Source organism: Vanessa atalanta, chromosome 4 (genome assembly GCF_905147765.1).
Source record: "Vanessa atalanta chromosome 4, ilVanAtal1.2, whole genome shotgun sequence".
NCBI classification, from domain to species: Eukaryota; Metazoa; Arthropoda; class Insecta; order Lepidoptera; family Nymphalidae; genus Vanessa; species Vanessa atalanta.
In genome coordinates, this window is record NC_061874.1 from 11,779,381 (window position 1) to 11,798,633 (window position 19,253).

Below are 19,253 nucleotides of genomic sequence, written 5' to 3' on the forward strand. Positions count from 1 at the left end.
TAAAATAACACAATTAATTATATTGTATCTTTTAAATAATTATAACGTAATTGAGCATGACAGGAAATAATTATAGCTGGTCTTTTGTCAAGCAATTTTAACCGATCACACTGAAAAGGAAGTTATATAAACTCTTAATTTATAGAGCGAGGTTTTATTATAAATACTTATTACTAATGAACTGAATGACTTATTAGTTATATACGGTTATAACAGTGATACTTATATTTTAAATTTAATGTTTAGTGGCTTGCGTGTGCACTATGCCCTAGGCTCGGAGGTTCGTGAGCTACCTCTATTATATGGTTAATAGGGCCCTTAGACAGCGAGCAGTTTCTCAGTATTGGGCTAACGTTTCTTTTACCGCAGTTGTTAGGTTTAATGGGGTACGAAGAACCTTGTAAATACATTCCTCTGGTATTTGTATGAAGTTCATAGACGAATACGTAGAGTGGTTATGTTTAGATTGACTTAAATATAAATTTAAGAATAGGAACATATCCCTGTACCATCTGTTCGGAAATATATAATGTGAAATTAAATAGTTTCATAATTGTAATAAATATATTTTTAATATGTAAAAATAAACATAAAATACGATTATTCTAGAAAGTTTAATTAAAAAGGAATGCAGAATATTTGTTCAGGGATTGATGTATCATTATTGCTTGTCTTAAAAATACTTGTCATAAAAAACTTATAATTTTTAGCAATGTTATCTTACGTGTCCGCAATCAAAGTTTAAGTCTTCTGTGGCTTGAAATCCAAACCGCAAATAATTTTGAAATAGTACATAAATGACGTCTCTGTATTTAAGTCGAGGTCCTAAATTTAAGTCAGGTCAATAATAATGGGCTTATTTGTCAATATTTGGCAAAGCAGTTCTAATGCACCCTTGTAAACAATAAGCCAGCCCATTTCTAAGAACGTTCAGTAGCAGTATCGCCTTATATATCTTCGAATGTGTCGGGTAGCTGTCCCGTCAGACAACCCCATACTGATGGAACAGAGAATATCTATATATTTACATTTTCGTTTCGTTCGTTAGTGCGCTATACTATATTTTGCGTAGTCGTTTAGATCGAAATCCGGTCAAGAGGACCAACTATGTACAATAGTTTGTAACTTACCTTTATACGGCCATGAGTGCTAATCGCCCAGAAAATCTGTAAATAAAAATTGATCTACTTTAAAAATACTATATTATCGTCACAAGTAAAATAATATATATCTTTTTCTCAACCAAACTACAACCGTTAAAATAATTTCCGCTAACAATCGAAAAATATTAAAAATCACAATGAGATCAGAATGGTATTATATAATATAAGTAAGATTAAAGTCACCCTGAAGGGTAAGAATCGACTCAACGTATATTCTTTGATAGTAGGGATGCATTTCAAGTCAGGGAAATTACACGTTATAGGGACATGAAGTCAGATTCTGCTAATCGAAAAAATATAGTAAAAATCTGAAATGGTTGTATAACTTTACTTATACGTATAGTCTATTTGGTAATAGCGATGCATTTCAAGTCAGGGTATTATATATGGACATACATCTTTGATCCCATGGTTTTCATTGCATTGACCATATAACATTGTCGTATACTTCTAACAATGTCGCTTCCCAGTAACTTGCCGGTGACAGTAGTATATTACAACGATTTGGTTTAATTGAATGTCCTTGTATAAAATGACACAAAAGTATCTTTGGTTGGTGCCTTTTTTGGCAGGATGGGAATAAAATTTCAAGGTTTCAAATTTAATTGCATTATTTTGCATGTTACGTTCTTGGAGCAAGAAGTATTTCTTTCTGACAAGAGTTCACTTTGACGCACTTTGTTTATTTTGAAAAGAAACTTAGTAAGGCGCGGTCAAAAAAATACAATTCAATGTCAAATTTTGATGTATCGTTTATATATATACGTTTGAGCAAAACTTTATCAATGTTTTAACAGTTTATAGTACTTAGAATTAAAAAAACAATACAATAAGTTATATCACTAAAACGTGAAACAAAAAAATATATTTATAAGGTACAGTACATTCGCAATATTTTTACAACTGATAATTCCAAACAAACCCGCTGGGGCTATAGCCCCAATTTCGCACGGTTTATTATGACAGCTCCCATGAGTCTGCTTCTCCTCAATTCCAAATAATACTATAAATTGTTTTCAGCTGTAAATAATTTATTATTCTGCGGAGTCTGAAATCCTTTTGATTTGAGTAATGAACTGGTAAACCAGTTAGATGAAGTGAACCCTTTCAAGTAATTTTATAAACCAACTCACCGAAAATCCTTACAACTTACATTATTATATTAGAAAATGAAGTAGGTCGGTAATCCTTGTGCTCGAACATCACATTACTCTTCGTTCCGAAACAAGTCGTGTTCTTTGGGGAATAGATTATATTAAGATATTTCTATCCAGTAATCGTGATCGCTGAGCCTACATTAGCAATGTATTTTAAATGATTAAATATCGATTATAATATATACATTTACATTGTTTACGAGTTGATGATGTTTATGAGTTTATTAGTTGATGACGATAATTTGATTAATAAATAATGCTCCTGCATGATTTATTATTTTTATCGATGTTTCTCGTAAGTTTCATTAACAGCCTGTAAATTTCCCACTGCTGGGCTAAGGCCTCCTCGCTAACGCCTGTTGAAATTAGACACATGCAGGTTTTCCAATGCGGGTTGGTGGATACACATGTGGCAGAATTTCGTTGAAATTAGATACATGCAGGTTTCCTCATGATGTTTTCCTTCACCCCCGAGCACGAGAGAATTATAAACACAAATTAAGCCCATGAAAATTCAGTGGTGCTTGCTTGGGTCTGAACCCGAAATCATCGGTTAAGATGCACGCTTTCTAACCACTGCGCCATCTCGGCTCTTTTTACTCGTAATCTTCAGGAACGTACAAAACTGGAGAGTTTAGACGCAAGACCATTGCCTCTACATGCTTTCCGAGTCCGAGCTACTACTGAAATTTTACACGACATTAACGTCTAACGACAAGTTTTGTTCCGAATCCGATTTGAACCTAAAACTTCGGAAACAATCTTTAACCACTAGATCAATGGAGCAGTCCATTTTAATTACTACAATACCAAAGGCGTGTTACAAAATTACCGACTCACTAGAAGTAATTTAACGAACAGAATGTTTTAACTTGACGGGACTAATTCAATTAACTATTTACTATATAAATAAACTCAATCAAAGCTGATAAATGCGGCGGCTGTCAGCTCGGACAACTTACACTCCGTTATCAGTTAGCCCCGGACGCAGAATTACACGGTTGTTACTTAATGGGGCCGATGTAAATTATAGGACCCTGTCACAATACACATTCTTTTAACAGATTATTTGTCAATCACTCATGTTTATAATTAATATTAAATTATATATTCCGTTGAAGTCACCACGGCTTTGAGTACTGGAGTTGAAAATCTTAAGAACTATAAATTAACCATCATATTTTATAATACGTGCACGTAACGTTAGTCCTTAAACAAGGTACTTCTGTTGATTGACTTATGTTTTAATTTAACTTACAGAATATTAATGTTTGTTAAGTCTTTTTTGTTTCTTTGATAAGAATATACTTTAAAATTGACTTTAAATAATCCAGTGCGTAAAATACGGAACGGAAACGAAGATTGTAGATTAAAATCTGTATGAAAATCTGATGAATGTCCAATAATAGCTCACAGTAAGTCGCGTCTCATACATGATAAACACTCAGGTTTAAGCAGCGTATTAGTGATAGCCCCTTAATCTGAAAAAAGATTTCAATGGTCTAATAGTGGCCATCAACAGCCAACGAGTGGCGCTCGGGTTTTTGTACTCCTTGCGCCCTGGATTAAGACAGGCCTGTCCACAATGTTAGAATAAAATACAATTCTTAAGAGTAGACGAAGACATTGTCCAGCAGTTCGACAAATATTACAGAATATTTATTAAATGAAAAGGATTTTATTAGTTTTATTATATTATAATCCAAATATCTTTATCAAACAGAGAAGCATGTACACTTTCTTATTGTTTGTTAAATCCTACCAACAGTGGTGATTTCTTTTAATTACAACCATTTGCGACTCAACATATGCAACGATGCAGTAGGAGTAAGAGATTCAGCTACCCGATCTCTTTAGGAATTTCTATTTGTACACTTATTCCATAAATGTGTCTACCTAAAACACAAACTACATCACAATTCATAATTGCACACTTTGAACTCGAAGCGGGAAGGTACGAGTAAGTGCTCAATTATGACCATTAAAAACTCGAGATCCGACTGAACTCTTTTTTTGATCGCTATAAAAATCCTTGGTACATTGTGAAGACCAAATGATTGGTTTTATAATTCATTAAAATAAAAAAAAATAAGTGTAAGTCGAAGCTAAATTAATTATTATGAGGTTTTTTTAGAGCTAAATATAAATTATGTCCTAAAGAGAAAATCAACTTGAAGTTTTAATTTAAAAGGTCGTTGAAATCGCCTCTACTTTCATTTTTTGGTTTATTTTCAACCAAGAACAGCCGGTGATTTCGCGCTACCAGCCAGTTTTATACTGGTTTACTAACTTTTTTATATTGACAGTAAGAAGCCAAACGAGAAAATAGGTCATCTGATACTAATCACCTCTGACTGTAGATATATACTGCGAGAGGTCTTATAATTAAATTAGATGTTCCATTGTCAACGATTTGCGGTATAGAACTCGGAAAAATACAAAAGGAATGCTATTATGGGTTAGGAGGCTTAAGGTGGTACTTATATGGGAAAAATTAACCTATGTGCTTCTAACTCTAACTAATAAAAATACTCTTCAAGATTTTTTTGTTGTCTGAACAAATTTTAAATTTACCAGGATCTCATGAACATTAACGGATTTTATGTTTTGTCATTAGGTCGGTGGTATATTTGGAATTATTTTAATATTAAACTAGTATCTCATTTTAATTGAGTTCCTTTTATTATATATTAATGTGTAGTGGATTTTATTATTAAAAATAATGAGAGTGATATTTTAATGATGCGCGCGCACACAGTGAAACATGAAAACCAAATTATGAATCTGTTCGCTGAAACGCCATTAAGTGTTAAATCGTTCGATACACCTTATTAACTGACTTCAAAAAACAGGAGGTTATCAGTTCGATATGTATGTATGTATGTATGTATGTATGTATGTATGTAAAATTGTTAGAATTTAATTATATTTGAGTATAATGATAATTTAAGCATCAAAGCACGTTTGTTAATTTCGTAAGTGTCGGTTTGTATGTTTGAATGCTTGCCCACGAATTTCTAAAAAACTAATAGTCGATTGGGATGATATTTTTTTATTTAAGTTAGGTACACTTCAACTTAGGGCACAGTGTAACTTTCATTAAAAAACATCGGTCCAGTGATTTCAGAGATATAGATAAAATACTCGTTAGAAAATTTACCAATCAGCCTAGAACAAACACAAATAAACAAAAAAAAACTTAATAAATTAACAATAAAAAATATTGACACGCGTCTGACGCTGTGATGACACCAACCTCAAAAAAATTGTCGGCTTGTGTACTGAATTAGGTATATCTTAGATAAATCCGTTTTTGAATTATATATATATATATATATATATTATTTTTAGGTCACTAGCTGTTTCTAATTTTGAATTCGGTTTAATTTTTTTATAAATTATTCTTATACGTGTACAATGTAAGCACTTTTTTACCACAAAATAAGTAATAAATGTTAATTTAAAAATCTTATAATTATCGGTTAAATTTAAATGAATATTAATTTTTAGTTTTTAAATTAAATTAAAATTCAACACAATTTAAATATAATGCAATTCAAGTGCAATTAATGTTTTACTAGAACTTTACTAACAATTAAAAATAGGCAGATTATAATCGTTTTACAAAATATCATTAATTTAAGACTAAGTAAAGTTAGAGTAAATTTTTAACTACCATTTAATCAAACGATCTCGAAGCGACTAATGAAAACACTCGCTCCCGCTGCATGTGTTTAATTAAGTTACAAACCAATTAGGGTTTCCAAGCAGGTAGAGTAAGGCTTCCAACGAGATTACAACAGGACTGCGGACGTGTAATATAACCCCTTCGCCTGTACACAAAGAATTAGAACAAATTATATGTTCTACTCGCAATTTATGGCATCATCTTTTTATAATAATTTTGTAAAATTTACGATCGATAGAAATCAGCAAAATAAAGTTATAATTAAAATATAAGTAAAGTCTGTCACTTTTCTGTATGCTGGGAGTAAGCCCGTCCTACTGTGGAGAAGGCTTTTGCATTTTATTCCACGTTGCTCTTATGTGAATTTGGTCGACAGGTTTTGGAGTAGAGTTACTACTATTCTTTTTATAATAATTATTATTATTTTAGGATACAAACAGTATAGTATTATCTACCCATCAAAAACATAAATGTAAAAATGAGAGCCAAGTTAAATATTATGATATATACCTTGGTTGTTGACTTCAACGACAAAAGAAGTGAGATCTAAATTTGTGCCAAGTTAAATAGCCCTTCTGAAATTTATTTATAACTACATAAAATAGCATTTCTTCTTATAACTTGGGACAATATATTGTTGCCTAAGGTGTGACTTGGCTAATTCTTATATACGAATTATATTATAGCCTTCGTAAGTTCTAAGCCTTTACAAATGAATTATAAACACAAATTAAGCACGCAAATATTCAATGGTACTTGTCTAGATATGAACTCGCAATATCTGGTTAAGATTCATGTTTTCTAGTGACTGGACCATCGCAGCTCTTAATGTACGTATATACTAACTAAGCAATACTGAGCTGTCCTTCCTTCTTCTTAGATGTTCTGAGTTATAATTTGTTATTCTAAACACAAACTACAAGTTGTGTTTATAAACATATAAGAACTAGCCAAGTCAGACCTTAGGCAACAATATATTGTCCCAAGTTATAAGAAGAAATGCTATTTTATGTAGTTATAAATAAATTTCAGAAGGGCTATTTAACTTGGCACAAATTTAGATCTCACTTCTTTTGTCGTTGAAGTCAACAACCAAGGTATATATCATAATATTTAACTTGGCTCTCATTTTTACATTTATGTTTTTGATGGGATATCACTACTTTTTGTATATTAATTATTAATAGGTACTTTTTAATAACAAAATTAATACCAAATGGTTTTTGTTAAGCTATTCTATTTTCCTACGTTTACGGGGCATAATTGTCTTTTTTTTGATACATTCTTATTTTTCTTGTAGGTACCTCTGAAATGTTCGAGTGAATTGCCCATTCAGTGTCCGGATTTATTGTTACGCGTTTTCTGTTAATACTTAATTTGGCCAAGTAGGGGTGGTATAACGTGCGCAGACGGTTGTACTCTACAATAGAGCTCTCTTGTGTCTTGATTTGAATTGGACCTAAATTGACAAAGATGTACTCCATCTAAGGTTGTAACTCTAGAGAGGCCAACGTAAGCCTGCTCTTTACTTAATATAGAGGAGCCTATGTCGAAAAGAGCACCGTCAAGGCGAAGGCTTTGTAATTTGTGTATAACAGTAGAATATGCTAAGCAAATAGAGAATTATTTCCTTTGAACATATATGTACATTACTTAATATCTGTAACTTGGTTTTGACTTCTAGTTCGCAAATTAAATTATGTTTAAATTGAATTGTTATTTTACGTGCGCTATTGCTGTTATCGATGTCCCCAATGTACCTTCTCTATTTTTCCATTGGACCCATTCATCAGTCCTTTGCTGACATCAGCATGCTTGCTCGATACTGTTCTTCCAAGCAATAAGGATCCCCGTTTGTAGCGCTAGAGTACAAACTTAAATCATTCCAGTTACGATATACATACTCTACTACAATCTCACGAAACCTATTTTATTGTTGTATACTAGTATACTCAAACAAAAAATATGCAGTCGAATAGACTAGGCAGTTTCCATCGGAAGGTATTGAAATAATTCTTATGAGCGCGGTTGCCACTCGCTCAGACACGTCCGCGTTAAGGTTTAATCGCAACGCGCTGCTCCGGCGTCGCGTCGCGCGCCTTGTACCGAAATGCCTATTATTATTATTTTTTTAAGTATAATTATTTGGCACCATTGATGTGCGCTAAATGCTAGTTAATAACGTAATAAATACGAAAGTCGGCTATACTCATAAGTACTAAAACGGAAATATTTGGATTTAAAAAACTTAAGGGTGGTATTCAACTTGTTATATATTCACGTGAAGACCTTAAAATCCACATGAAGACCGGCTGTCATAAGTTTTGATTGCTGGTTCTTACATCATTTTTTTATTACAGTTATTACAGGAACTAAGTATCTAACTATATAAGTGTTCCTAATAGACCCAATAAAATGAAAAATTATAATAAAATGATAAAAAATTACCAGTTTCAGATTTTTTCCTTTATATTGGCCTAATTATCTACCTGCATGCCAAATTTGAACTTTCTAGGTCACCTGGAAGTAGGATATAGTTTTGATCTATAGGTCAGTCAGTGATAAAAATGACGATTTTTAGACGTTAATATCTAAATAACCATTTGAGATGCGTTTATGAAATTTGGAACACATGTGTATCTCGCGAGTCTCAATATATGAGCCAAATTTGACACATCTATGTCAAATAGTTTTTGAGTTATGAGGAGGTCAAAAGTGGCTCCAAATGGTTCGTGTAATATTACACACGGTGCTACTAGCCAGTTCTGTTACTAGAACTTGGCTGACACGCTACCGCGTGTCTAGATAAATACAATAAAATTGGAGTGTCTGTTTGTAATATAAAAATAACCCATTTTTACTAAATGCATATGTATGTATACACGGTACATAAACCCAAAACATTTTTTGTAATTTTTGTCTGTCTGTCTGTCTGTTTGCTCCGGCTAATCTCTAAAAAGGCTGAACCGGTTTAATTTTCGCTGGCAGATAGTGGATGTAATAAGGAGTAACTTAGGCAACTTTTATTTTATAATATAAAATAAAATCACGCTACAATATCCAAATAACTTAAATTCAAACAACGCGCACGACGTCGCGGGCACAGCTAGTATTAAATAAATCAATTAATTCTAGGACATAAAGCAAAATAGTTGCTACTACTGGTACTTTTGATACTACTACTCCTAGTACTGGTTTACTAATATATATATATATATATTTTTTTTATTTATTTATTTATTATATAAAAAAGTTTTTACAAAAACATAAGTTCTCGCCAATGCTTAACGGCGAGACGCGCTCGTTATTACAGAAAAAAAAAAATAATAATAATACAGTATTCATTTCCCATATACATTTGTTTAAATATCACAATGGCGACATTTTTTCTTCATCGAGAAACAAATCCCTTAACTTAATCTTTAACAGTTTTCTGCTTATTTCATTTTTTTGTCTTAGCATAACATTTCTATTGAATAATTTTGGTACCATATATTTATTTGTTCTTTCCCCATAGTAATTATTTATTTTTGGCTGATATAACTTTTTGTCGGTAACTCTTCTCGTATTATATTTATTATTTAATAATATTTTATATTTGTCCTTGTAATAATATTCTAATCCTAATAAATATTCTACCTTTTTGTCAACTGGTAATATTTTGCATATATGAAATAGCCTATCATAGTCTCTATTACATCTTTTCTTAACATTTTTACTAACTAGGAACTTGATCAGTCTTATTTGTATTTTTCTTATATATTTTAAATATGTTTTAAACGTTCGTCCGTATACTATAAGTCCGTAATTTATAAGCGAATCGGCGAGTGCGAAATACACTATTCTTAACATGTGTTTATTTAGTATTGGTTTTAAATGATAAAATTTACTTAACACTGCTCTTAAACTATTACAAATATAATTTACATGTATCTTCCAGTTTAAATGTTTATCGATATTTAGGCCTAAATACTTAAATTTATGTACATATTCTATTTTAAGACAGTTGCAGTTTGATTTATTATTATGCAAGCATTCATAGGAGTGCCCTATTATATCGAGATGTTGTGTTTCACCGTGCTTAGCTTTCTGGTTATATGGCGAGTATATATGCATACATTTTGTTTTTTTTTTTTTTGTTTATATATATATATATATAAACGTACGTTAATATTGTTAATCTCATTTCAGCTATAAAACTTTCATAAAATATTAACTACCATTTTAATACTATGCAATATAAATTAAAGTTGTATGAGCCGTTTGTAGCGGTCGGTCTTTGTCTTTGATAAAAGTTTTACACATAGTTGCGGCGTACGAATATAATAAGGCGAATTTTATTTCCTAATACTTGTAAGATATTGAAAAAGAGTAACAACTGAGTTTCTTGCCGGTTCTTCTCGGTAGAATCTACATTCCGAACCGGTACCTTTACTTTAAATAGTCTGTTAAATGACGATTCAAAAGTGTTTCTAAAAGCCTACTTGAATAAAGTATATTTTGATTTTGATTTTTGATTTTCATAAAAAATTTAAAATTTAAATACTAATATTGATTCCTGGGTATGTTCTCTATCGAAAAGAAATCTGTCTGTCCGTCTGTTGCTTTTTCACGGCCAAACCACTAATCCGAATTTGACGACATTTGATATGAAGCAAGTTTAAACTTCAAGAAACGACATAGGTATTTTTTAAGCCTAATACCTGACTAGAACGCGAATAAAGTTGCGGGCGACAAGTAGTATCCTATAAATTTTATTAAGGCTAAGTATTGATTCAAATTACGTTCATCGATTAATAATATATTTTACGATAAATAAATTTCACGAAATTATTCATAATAAAAATACAGGATACATAGTAAAAAAACAAATGCATAGAAAGGTAAAGAGAACAATTTATTCAGTCTAAAAATATCCCACTATCCCGAGGTAATAGATCAGGGAAAGCTGGTGTCATTAAGGTTCGCTGTTGTGGTCACATCACGACCTAAAATAACCACGTCCTACCATAATAACCCTAGGACAGTAATAAAATTATTTTATGCATTATGCTATGAAAATACCTTCTCAATAAAGCATTGCAATAACGACTATAAAATAATTTGTCTAAGGTTGAAATTACATAAACGGACAATGTAAATTATTATATGCGACGACATACGGTTGTAGAGTTGTAAGAAATTTTTTTACTTTTTCATCCTTCGTGTCATAGCTTCGACTCGTGCACTATGTAGCCACGAACCAATTAATTGTTGATGGCAAATCGCATGATCATTGTTCTTAATCCCTTCACGATAAGGTTGAAAATAGTTTGACAAATCATTTACTACAATTTATTTACGCACGAGCGTACGTGTTTGGACTGTCTTGATTTTTTTAAAATTGCCTTTTATTTTACGATGGGTTGACACAAATTGCTTCGCATTCCTTATTATTAAATTACGATATACCACTTAAGTCTGTCTACGATAATTCATGCCCTCTAGCAAATCTTTGTGGGTGTATACTGTATGGCTATTCTTGATAGTTGAAACCAGTGCAGATCGTGTTTAAAACATGAGCGTAAGTAATTTAAATTAAAGGCGTTTATTCTGAGTTGAGCATTTTGTTGCTCTGTCAATTATGTAATAAAATATTTCTCAAGATACATTATTATTTAAAAAATTAACAAGGTAATTTTTGTATAGGTTACGATTGCTTCTAATATATTTGTCTTGTGTCAGTAAAAAATATCATTGCCCTTTCATTTTTCCTTCGAGGTAATAAAAAACATGTAATATTTTTTTTGTATGAAGTATGTGGGATTGGAGTCAAATCCGCAACTCTATCACTACTGATACTCGTAGTAAGTCACAACCGCCTATAGACCTCGCCATAACATTATATACTATTCCTTACATTGCCAATACGCCATCAACCTTGGGAACTAAGACGTTATGTCCCCTTGCGCCTGTCCTAACTTATTTTATAATGAGAGTTTGTTAATTACGTTTTCACGTCTTAACTATTCAACTAATCATCATGAAATTTGGCATACACAGGAACAGAACAATACCAAATATTGTTTAACGGTAGAATATGTATGAACATGGGTGGTACCTAACCAGGTGGGCTTGCACAAATCCCTACGCAAGTTTTAAAAGATGCATTTCATAAGTTGGGAATTTGGAATGAAGACTTTAGATATGAAATATGGAGAAAAACTATAGACTTCAGGATATTGTTTGTTATAATGTTTTATTTAACGTATCCGCTTTATGATAATCAAAATTGTTGAAAAAAAAGTTGGAATTCGTATACGACGGCGTTATTCATAATATCTAATAGAATTTATTCTCTATTATTAGTAGTATGACTAAGATCTTTGATCTCGAACTCATACAATAACATATAACTCGAACTTAATACAATACTTGTGAATGTAACTCTCTCTGTCTGTCTGCCAAACCACTGAACCAAAGGTAATTAAATAATAAATATATATATTAAATCAATCAATATATATATTATTAACTTCCCGATTTGTTATTTAATTAAAAAATATTTTGAATTTAAAAAAATGTTTAAAATTCACAAATAGCATTTAAAAAAAATTTTATATACCTACAATAACCACGAAACAACAGACATGCGTGTACTATATAATGATAATACGACTAGGATTTAATGAGGTACCAGGAGCTGTTAATTTCAGAGGGGATCTGGATGTGACAGAGATTTGTAACTATGAGTTTGTGAAGTAGACAGTGGTTTTAGTTAGAGCACAAAGAGTTTAACTCGCAACTTAACAATTACTCAATTATTTCCTATAGGATGCACACGTTACGCGTACATTAATTTATTTTTAATTGATTTAATTTTACTTGCTTCATATATATTTTTTTACGTTCTAACCACTGGATCATATTCTGCCTCACGTGTATCCGCAAACCCGCCTTGAAGCATCACGGTGGAATCAGTTCCAAACCTTCTACTCAGAAGGAGAGCAGTCCTTAGCCCAGCTGTGGCTGTTTAATACAATATTTTTTTCAAGTCATACATAACTTACTATAAATCATTAAAAGTAGTTTTCCATTATAGTAGTATTCCATTCGGAGCCAAACAGATAGGAGGATTGGTTCATTTTTGCCATGATAATCTGAATTATAAAAACGATGCTCCTACCACGATGTCATACTTTATACAGTGGGTATTTCTAATAACACCACAAGAATTTTTATACGTAGAAAAAGTAATTTTCTACGTGTATCATGGAGATTGACAGTAGTTTCCCCTATTCAAATATTGTATTTTTTATTTTTTTATGATATCAGTAAGTCGGACGAGCAAATGGGCCATCTGATGGTAAGTGGTCACCACCACCCACAGACACTGGCGCTGTAAGAAATATTATTAACCTTTCCTTACATCATCAATGCACCACCAAACTTGGGAACTAAGATGTTATGTCCCTTGTGCCTGTAGTTACACTAGCTCACTCACCCTACAAAAGCCGGAACACAACAATACTGAGTACTGCTGTTTGGCGGTAGAACATCTGATGAGTGGGTGGTACCTACCCAGACAGGCTTGCACAATGCCCTATCACCTAGTGTTGTATATGAAAATATGTATATAAAAACCGGCCTTATAATTTTATTTCATATGATAATTAAGTTTGTTTCGTACAAAACTGTCTGGTGACTTTATTTCGTGGTTTTCGTGAACTCTCTTGTAATTAAGGCAGGCACGCGCCGTAAGCCACGAGGTTAAGTGTCCACCAAGTGTCATACAGGAATCTAAGTGCGGTCCACTCGAAAATTGTCCTTAATACCCTGAAGACAAGGTTTATGATCCTTTACATGTCACAGTCCATTGTACTAACGGTTACGTCTGCTATAAGTCTTCACTAGAATGTGGCTACGTCTTGTTCTCTCGGACAAAGAAAATAGTGTTAAGTAATTGAAATAATATTAACCACAGTTAGGTCTAATAATCATTTTGCTCTGTTGTATGGAATGTGAGTTATCCTTTTTTAATCCCTTTCGCTTATCACGAACGAATCAACCAGTATTTTCTTTGCCCTATCTATACTATAATCTATACATATATTTTTTTAATATTATTTATATAAGAATTATTAAAACACAGCACAACAAGGCCTTAACTATATAGCAATATATTTAAGAGGTATTTGTTAGTTTGTTTGTCGGAGATAATCTTCGGAATTTATAATCCATTATTCCTGAGTACTATAGAATACAAATTACATTTGTTTGATAAAAGTATATTTATATCATATCATTTTCTTTATTTATAAATAGCATTCAGTGCGAAGCCGGGGCAGGTCGCTAGTTATGATATACAAGCAACCTTTGGTTGAATAATGATATCTAACAATATCGTATTTTATGAACATGACTGGGACTCGCCGGACCCTCTTCACGACGTCAAAAGTCATATACATATATAAGCTCTTTTATTATAACCTAGAACCTCTTTGTCACTCCTTCTGGGTCCTACTGGGTCCTTCCAAGCTACAAAGAAACCATCAAAATTAGTGTGATGTAGTGTTATATACCTACTTGTTACCAGACATTACAACTTACATATTCAGTTTTATCTGCGTGTTTTATTAATACATTTTATTTTTCTGCTCGATGTTGCCACAAAAATGTTTATTTGTTTAATTTAATCTTTTAACAAATATGTAGATTATTTATTTAACAGTAAAACTCTGTTTCTATAATGTTTGTAGAACAAGTATTGTAAATTTACGCACAAATTAAGTTTGCCCCAATAACCTCGGGTAAGTGAAACCGCATCCGGGGCGATGGACCGGATTTCCACGCAAATCGATCGGTAGGGCATTCGTTAACAATCCATGGTAACCCAATGTGGTTGAACATTACAAAGTCAGAAATTTGGAGTCAGTTACCGGCGAAAACAGGGCCGGATTATCAATTACGAAGTGTAGGTAGGTCTATAATAATGTTTATTTTTTTAAATATTAAAGTAATTTTTTAATCTATATTTTTCTCTTTATTGATAAAATATAGTAATTTCGGATAGAATTAGCTACATAGTGGCAGAAAAATATATTTTATGAAGCTAGAAAAGGAGGAGGATAGGAGCTCCGAAACGTGCGTTGCCTAGGGGCCCGTATTGGTCCCGTGTAGCTTACTAATGAATCTACATAATACAATTACATGAACGAGTACGACTACGGGAGTGACATGATAATTGCGATCTCAGAGATATAGAGCAACAAATAAAAAAATAAAAAATAACCATTTCACTGTATAAACGAATCCTGTATTTCCTTACTCTCTTAGTCGTACGGATTATAATTAATGAGAAGGTAATCCGACATGTAAGTTCAGGCGCAGGGTCAAAGGGTGTGTACTTTTCGAGGCACCGATATAAACACAACCAACTTCTAAGTTATTGGCTGCTAGTGCAAATTAATTACGAGCCGAAATAGACCGGAGGCTGGAACACGTGAACTGTAATCGAAGATGCGAAGTTGGACGGGAGCAAGCGACAATGAATTTTCGTGTCATTAATTTGTTTTAATTCATCTCGTGCTCGGAGGTGGACGAAAAAAACATGAGAAATTCTAAATGAGTCAAATAAACATCTACCAGATGTGGGTCTATGTAATTCCATATGAGCAACGGCTTCTTGTTACAAAGAAAGCTTAGAACTTAGTCCACTAGGTTGCTCCACTATGGTGGATTCGGTAAATATTCCCGAATTTCATCAAACACTGGCTAGATCTTGGAACTTAAAACTCCCATGACCTGAGTACCCTCCAGACGCTTTCTGAGCTGTCGAATGAAAGATAGATTATAAAAATATGGTGCATGATCTAAACTGGTCTAACTAATTTCTTATGTTGAGGTTGAGGTATTATATCAACATTGTCATTACACTTATTTAGTCCTTAAATTCATACATGCATGCATGTCAGCCGAAGGACGTCCACTGCTGGACATAGGCCTCCCCAATTGATCGCCACAACGACCGGTCCTGTGCAGCCCGCAACCAGCGGCTTCCCGCGACCTTCACCAGGTCGTCGGACCACCTTGTGGGGGGCCTACCCACGCTGCGTCTTCCGGTCCATGGTCGCCATTCGAGAACTCGTCGGCCCCATCGGCCATCAGTTCTTCGATCAATGTGTCCCGCCCACTGCCACTTAAGTGTGGCAATTCTTCGGGCTATGTCGGTTACCTTAGCTCTTCTGCGGATCTCCTCATTTCTGATTCGATCTCGCAGAGAAACTCCGAGCATAGCCCTCTCCATTGCCCTTTGGATGACCTTGAGCCTTCTTATGAGGCCCATGGGCCTTCAATGGGCCTTAAATTCACGAAGATGTATTTCTTTGTTACGTGTGTAGTTCTCATTTGTCTTTCGCAGCTTTTTTTAAAAGAATTAGTCTTAGAAGGTTTTCTTAGAATAATTAAGTTACTATCATTACCCAAGTTATAGCTCTTTGAAATGAGAGAAACAATATATCTTAATAGTAAATTACATTTACTTTCATTTAGTTACAAGTTGCGACTGTCTGGCTTGCGCAGATACAAGACAATGATTTTTCTTGTATTTAATTAGAACACACAGTGATTAAATGAAACATTTTCTGTTACATTTATAATGACAATGGACAAAGTGAGAAGCTTTAGTGAAGTCAGATACTATGTCAAATGTGTAAGTAAACATGTATGCACATTGTTCTTAATATATTATAAAATATACTAAAAAAAAGTAGTTTGTTGACATATACATTTAATCTATAATTGCTGCAATATGCGACAATTTTCTCTGTATGTGTTATTGTTACTGCTTAATAGAAGTAACATTTCAATACGTAGGCTTAATAAAATTAAATAAATTTCTCCTTTATTAAACGCAACGTGAACGTTATGCGACTATTTTGTCTTATTATTACGCACGCAATTCAATAAACAGTTACATATGACGTTATTGATGATCTGATTTACAAAATATAACCAAATACAATTTTGCCTTATATATATACGCATAATCAAGTTATCGCAAAGAAATACATTAATATATAATTATCTTGTTTATAAAACGTACCTAAAGACATGCGACTAAATTATCTGATATCTATACGTGTTATTAATAAAGCAATCACATTCAAATACGTTTCTTATAAGTGCATACAACAATGCATTGAGGAAATATGGCTCAAGGAAGATTCAACAATAGGCCTGTTCCCGTGGGATCAGTTCGTTCTTAATACAGAGAAATGGAATTAATGAACAATAAACCTATCGGAGATACGGGGAAAAGTTGTTTAAAGGGGTCAACTGTTGAATTGACAAATGATTCAATCTATTGTATGTGAAATTCTATGGAAACATTTATTGTTTTTTCGTAAGAAATTAAAGGGCTTTTTTTTTATTTCTTGGACAAAAATTTTCATCATTGTTTGTCCGGTGCTGACCATGGGATCTCTTAGAGAAAGCTGTTAAACTCATTTATCGACTTTTAATTTGCGTTCATCATTAACAAAATCATCAGCGTCATCAGACCTTGATAGTCCTCTACTGAACATATCGTTTCCTAGGAAACGTCACGTACCAGCCACTTTGTGTATGACATTACTTCACCTAGCCTAAGGACGTCTCCCACGTTTGCCATATGATTAAAATTTCAACGGGACAATGCATTCTTCCCACCATTCCAAGAGGTAATGTTGACTTTAGTTATTTCTACTATTAATATGTATGGTTTTTCTCTGTTGTCATAAAAGTAAAAGTTACGTAACAGCAATCACCTTAGTACGATACATTGCCCGTTATTATAACTAAATCAGTTTCTTAAATATGATGTTATAAACACAAACATGTTTTTTATGTATAAAAGTTTGGAGTACTGGCAATTGGCCCACTAGATAGTAAGTAGTCAAACCCGTCCAAAAACATTGGACCACGTTTAGCTCACCTTCTATCGCCAATACGGCACCAATATTAAGAACTAAAGAGTTAAGTCCATCGCCTATAGTTCACATAGCAAGATAATATATTATTTTGTTTTAAAATACTTGAATAAGAATTATACGACTATTAATAAAATAATAAAACGAGCGATTATTCATCCAACGACATATTTTTTTCTTTATATCAATTATAAAATATAGTAATTCATTAACCTTAAACGAATAATATTGACGGAAATAATCATGTAAAATTATTGTCCTAATAAAGTAGACGATAGGTGTAATATATATAGATTTTCATGTTATTTCATTATTGTAATCTGTATTAAAAGTAGCTACTTATTTTTTACTTTTTATACTAGGTAGGTGGATTTGTAATATAATCTGACCAGTTCGAAGATATCTAAATCATCATCTGATCATCACCATAATCAGCCTGTATTAGTCCATTGCTGGACATAGGCCTCCCCAAAGCCGCGACACTGAGCCACATATATAAGCCACTAATATCTATATAGATAACTATAAACTATTCTTTACTTACACGCGCCAACAACCTTGGAAACTAATAAGCTAAGCTCCTTGTGTCTGTAGTCACGCTGACTCACTCACCCTTCAAATCGGAACCCATAAATACTATGTAGGTATTGGCAGAAGAATTACTATAATGGTAACTACCCAGACAGATTCGCACTCTACATTGCGAGCCGATGGTAGCTTTCAATTGTTTTGTAGCATAGGTAAGCCGCAGGTCAAATGGGCCTGAAGGTTATTGTCAATAGACATTGGCAAAGTAAGGATTTTTTTTTTACCATTTCTTACATCGCCAATTCTCTACCAACCTTCGAAACTAAGATTTTATGTCCCCTGTGTCTATAGTTACGCTGGCTCACTCACCATTAAAACAGGAATACGACAATATAATATAAAATGCTTCTTGGCGATACGGAAGACGTTCTTGCACGAAGTTCAACCAAGTATAATAAATCTTGTCAAATGATTCAAAATTTCTTATTAGAACCTACTTTGTGGTTAAAATTTAAATTTTGGTTTAAAAATACCATATCAAAGTGTACGCTATAACTTGCTGATAAAATCACATGCGGTACACGTACATTGTACACTTCAGGATTTATGTGAAGATCCTCATCCTCACCTCCATAAAATGAGAATCGTAATAAAACGTATGCTAATGTAATGTCATAAGCTTGCGGTGGAAGTTACGAATGCAAAGTCTCCCGCGACGACAATCTACGTTTCTCACTCAGTTATTATCAACATTATATACAACGTAAAA

The 19,253-nt window shown here is 32.9% G+C and overlaps 1 protein-coding gene across 5 annotated transcripts in view; it reads right to left on the reverse strand.

Moving 5' to 3' along the window:
• Positions 1-19,253, reverse strand: part of LOC125063858 (protein shank) — a 198,696-nt gene that overhangs the window by 153,804 nt on the left and 25,639 nt on the right. For all 5 annotated transcript variants that reach the window (XM_047670533.1, XM_047670534.1, XM_047670532.1 and 2 more), the window contains exon 2: positions 1,131-1,166. The gene's annotated coding sequence lies outside the window, so the exon portion shown is untranslated. The remainder of the gene's footprint in view (positions 1-1,130; positions 1,167-19,253) is intronic.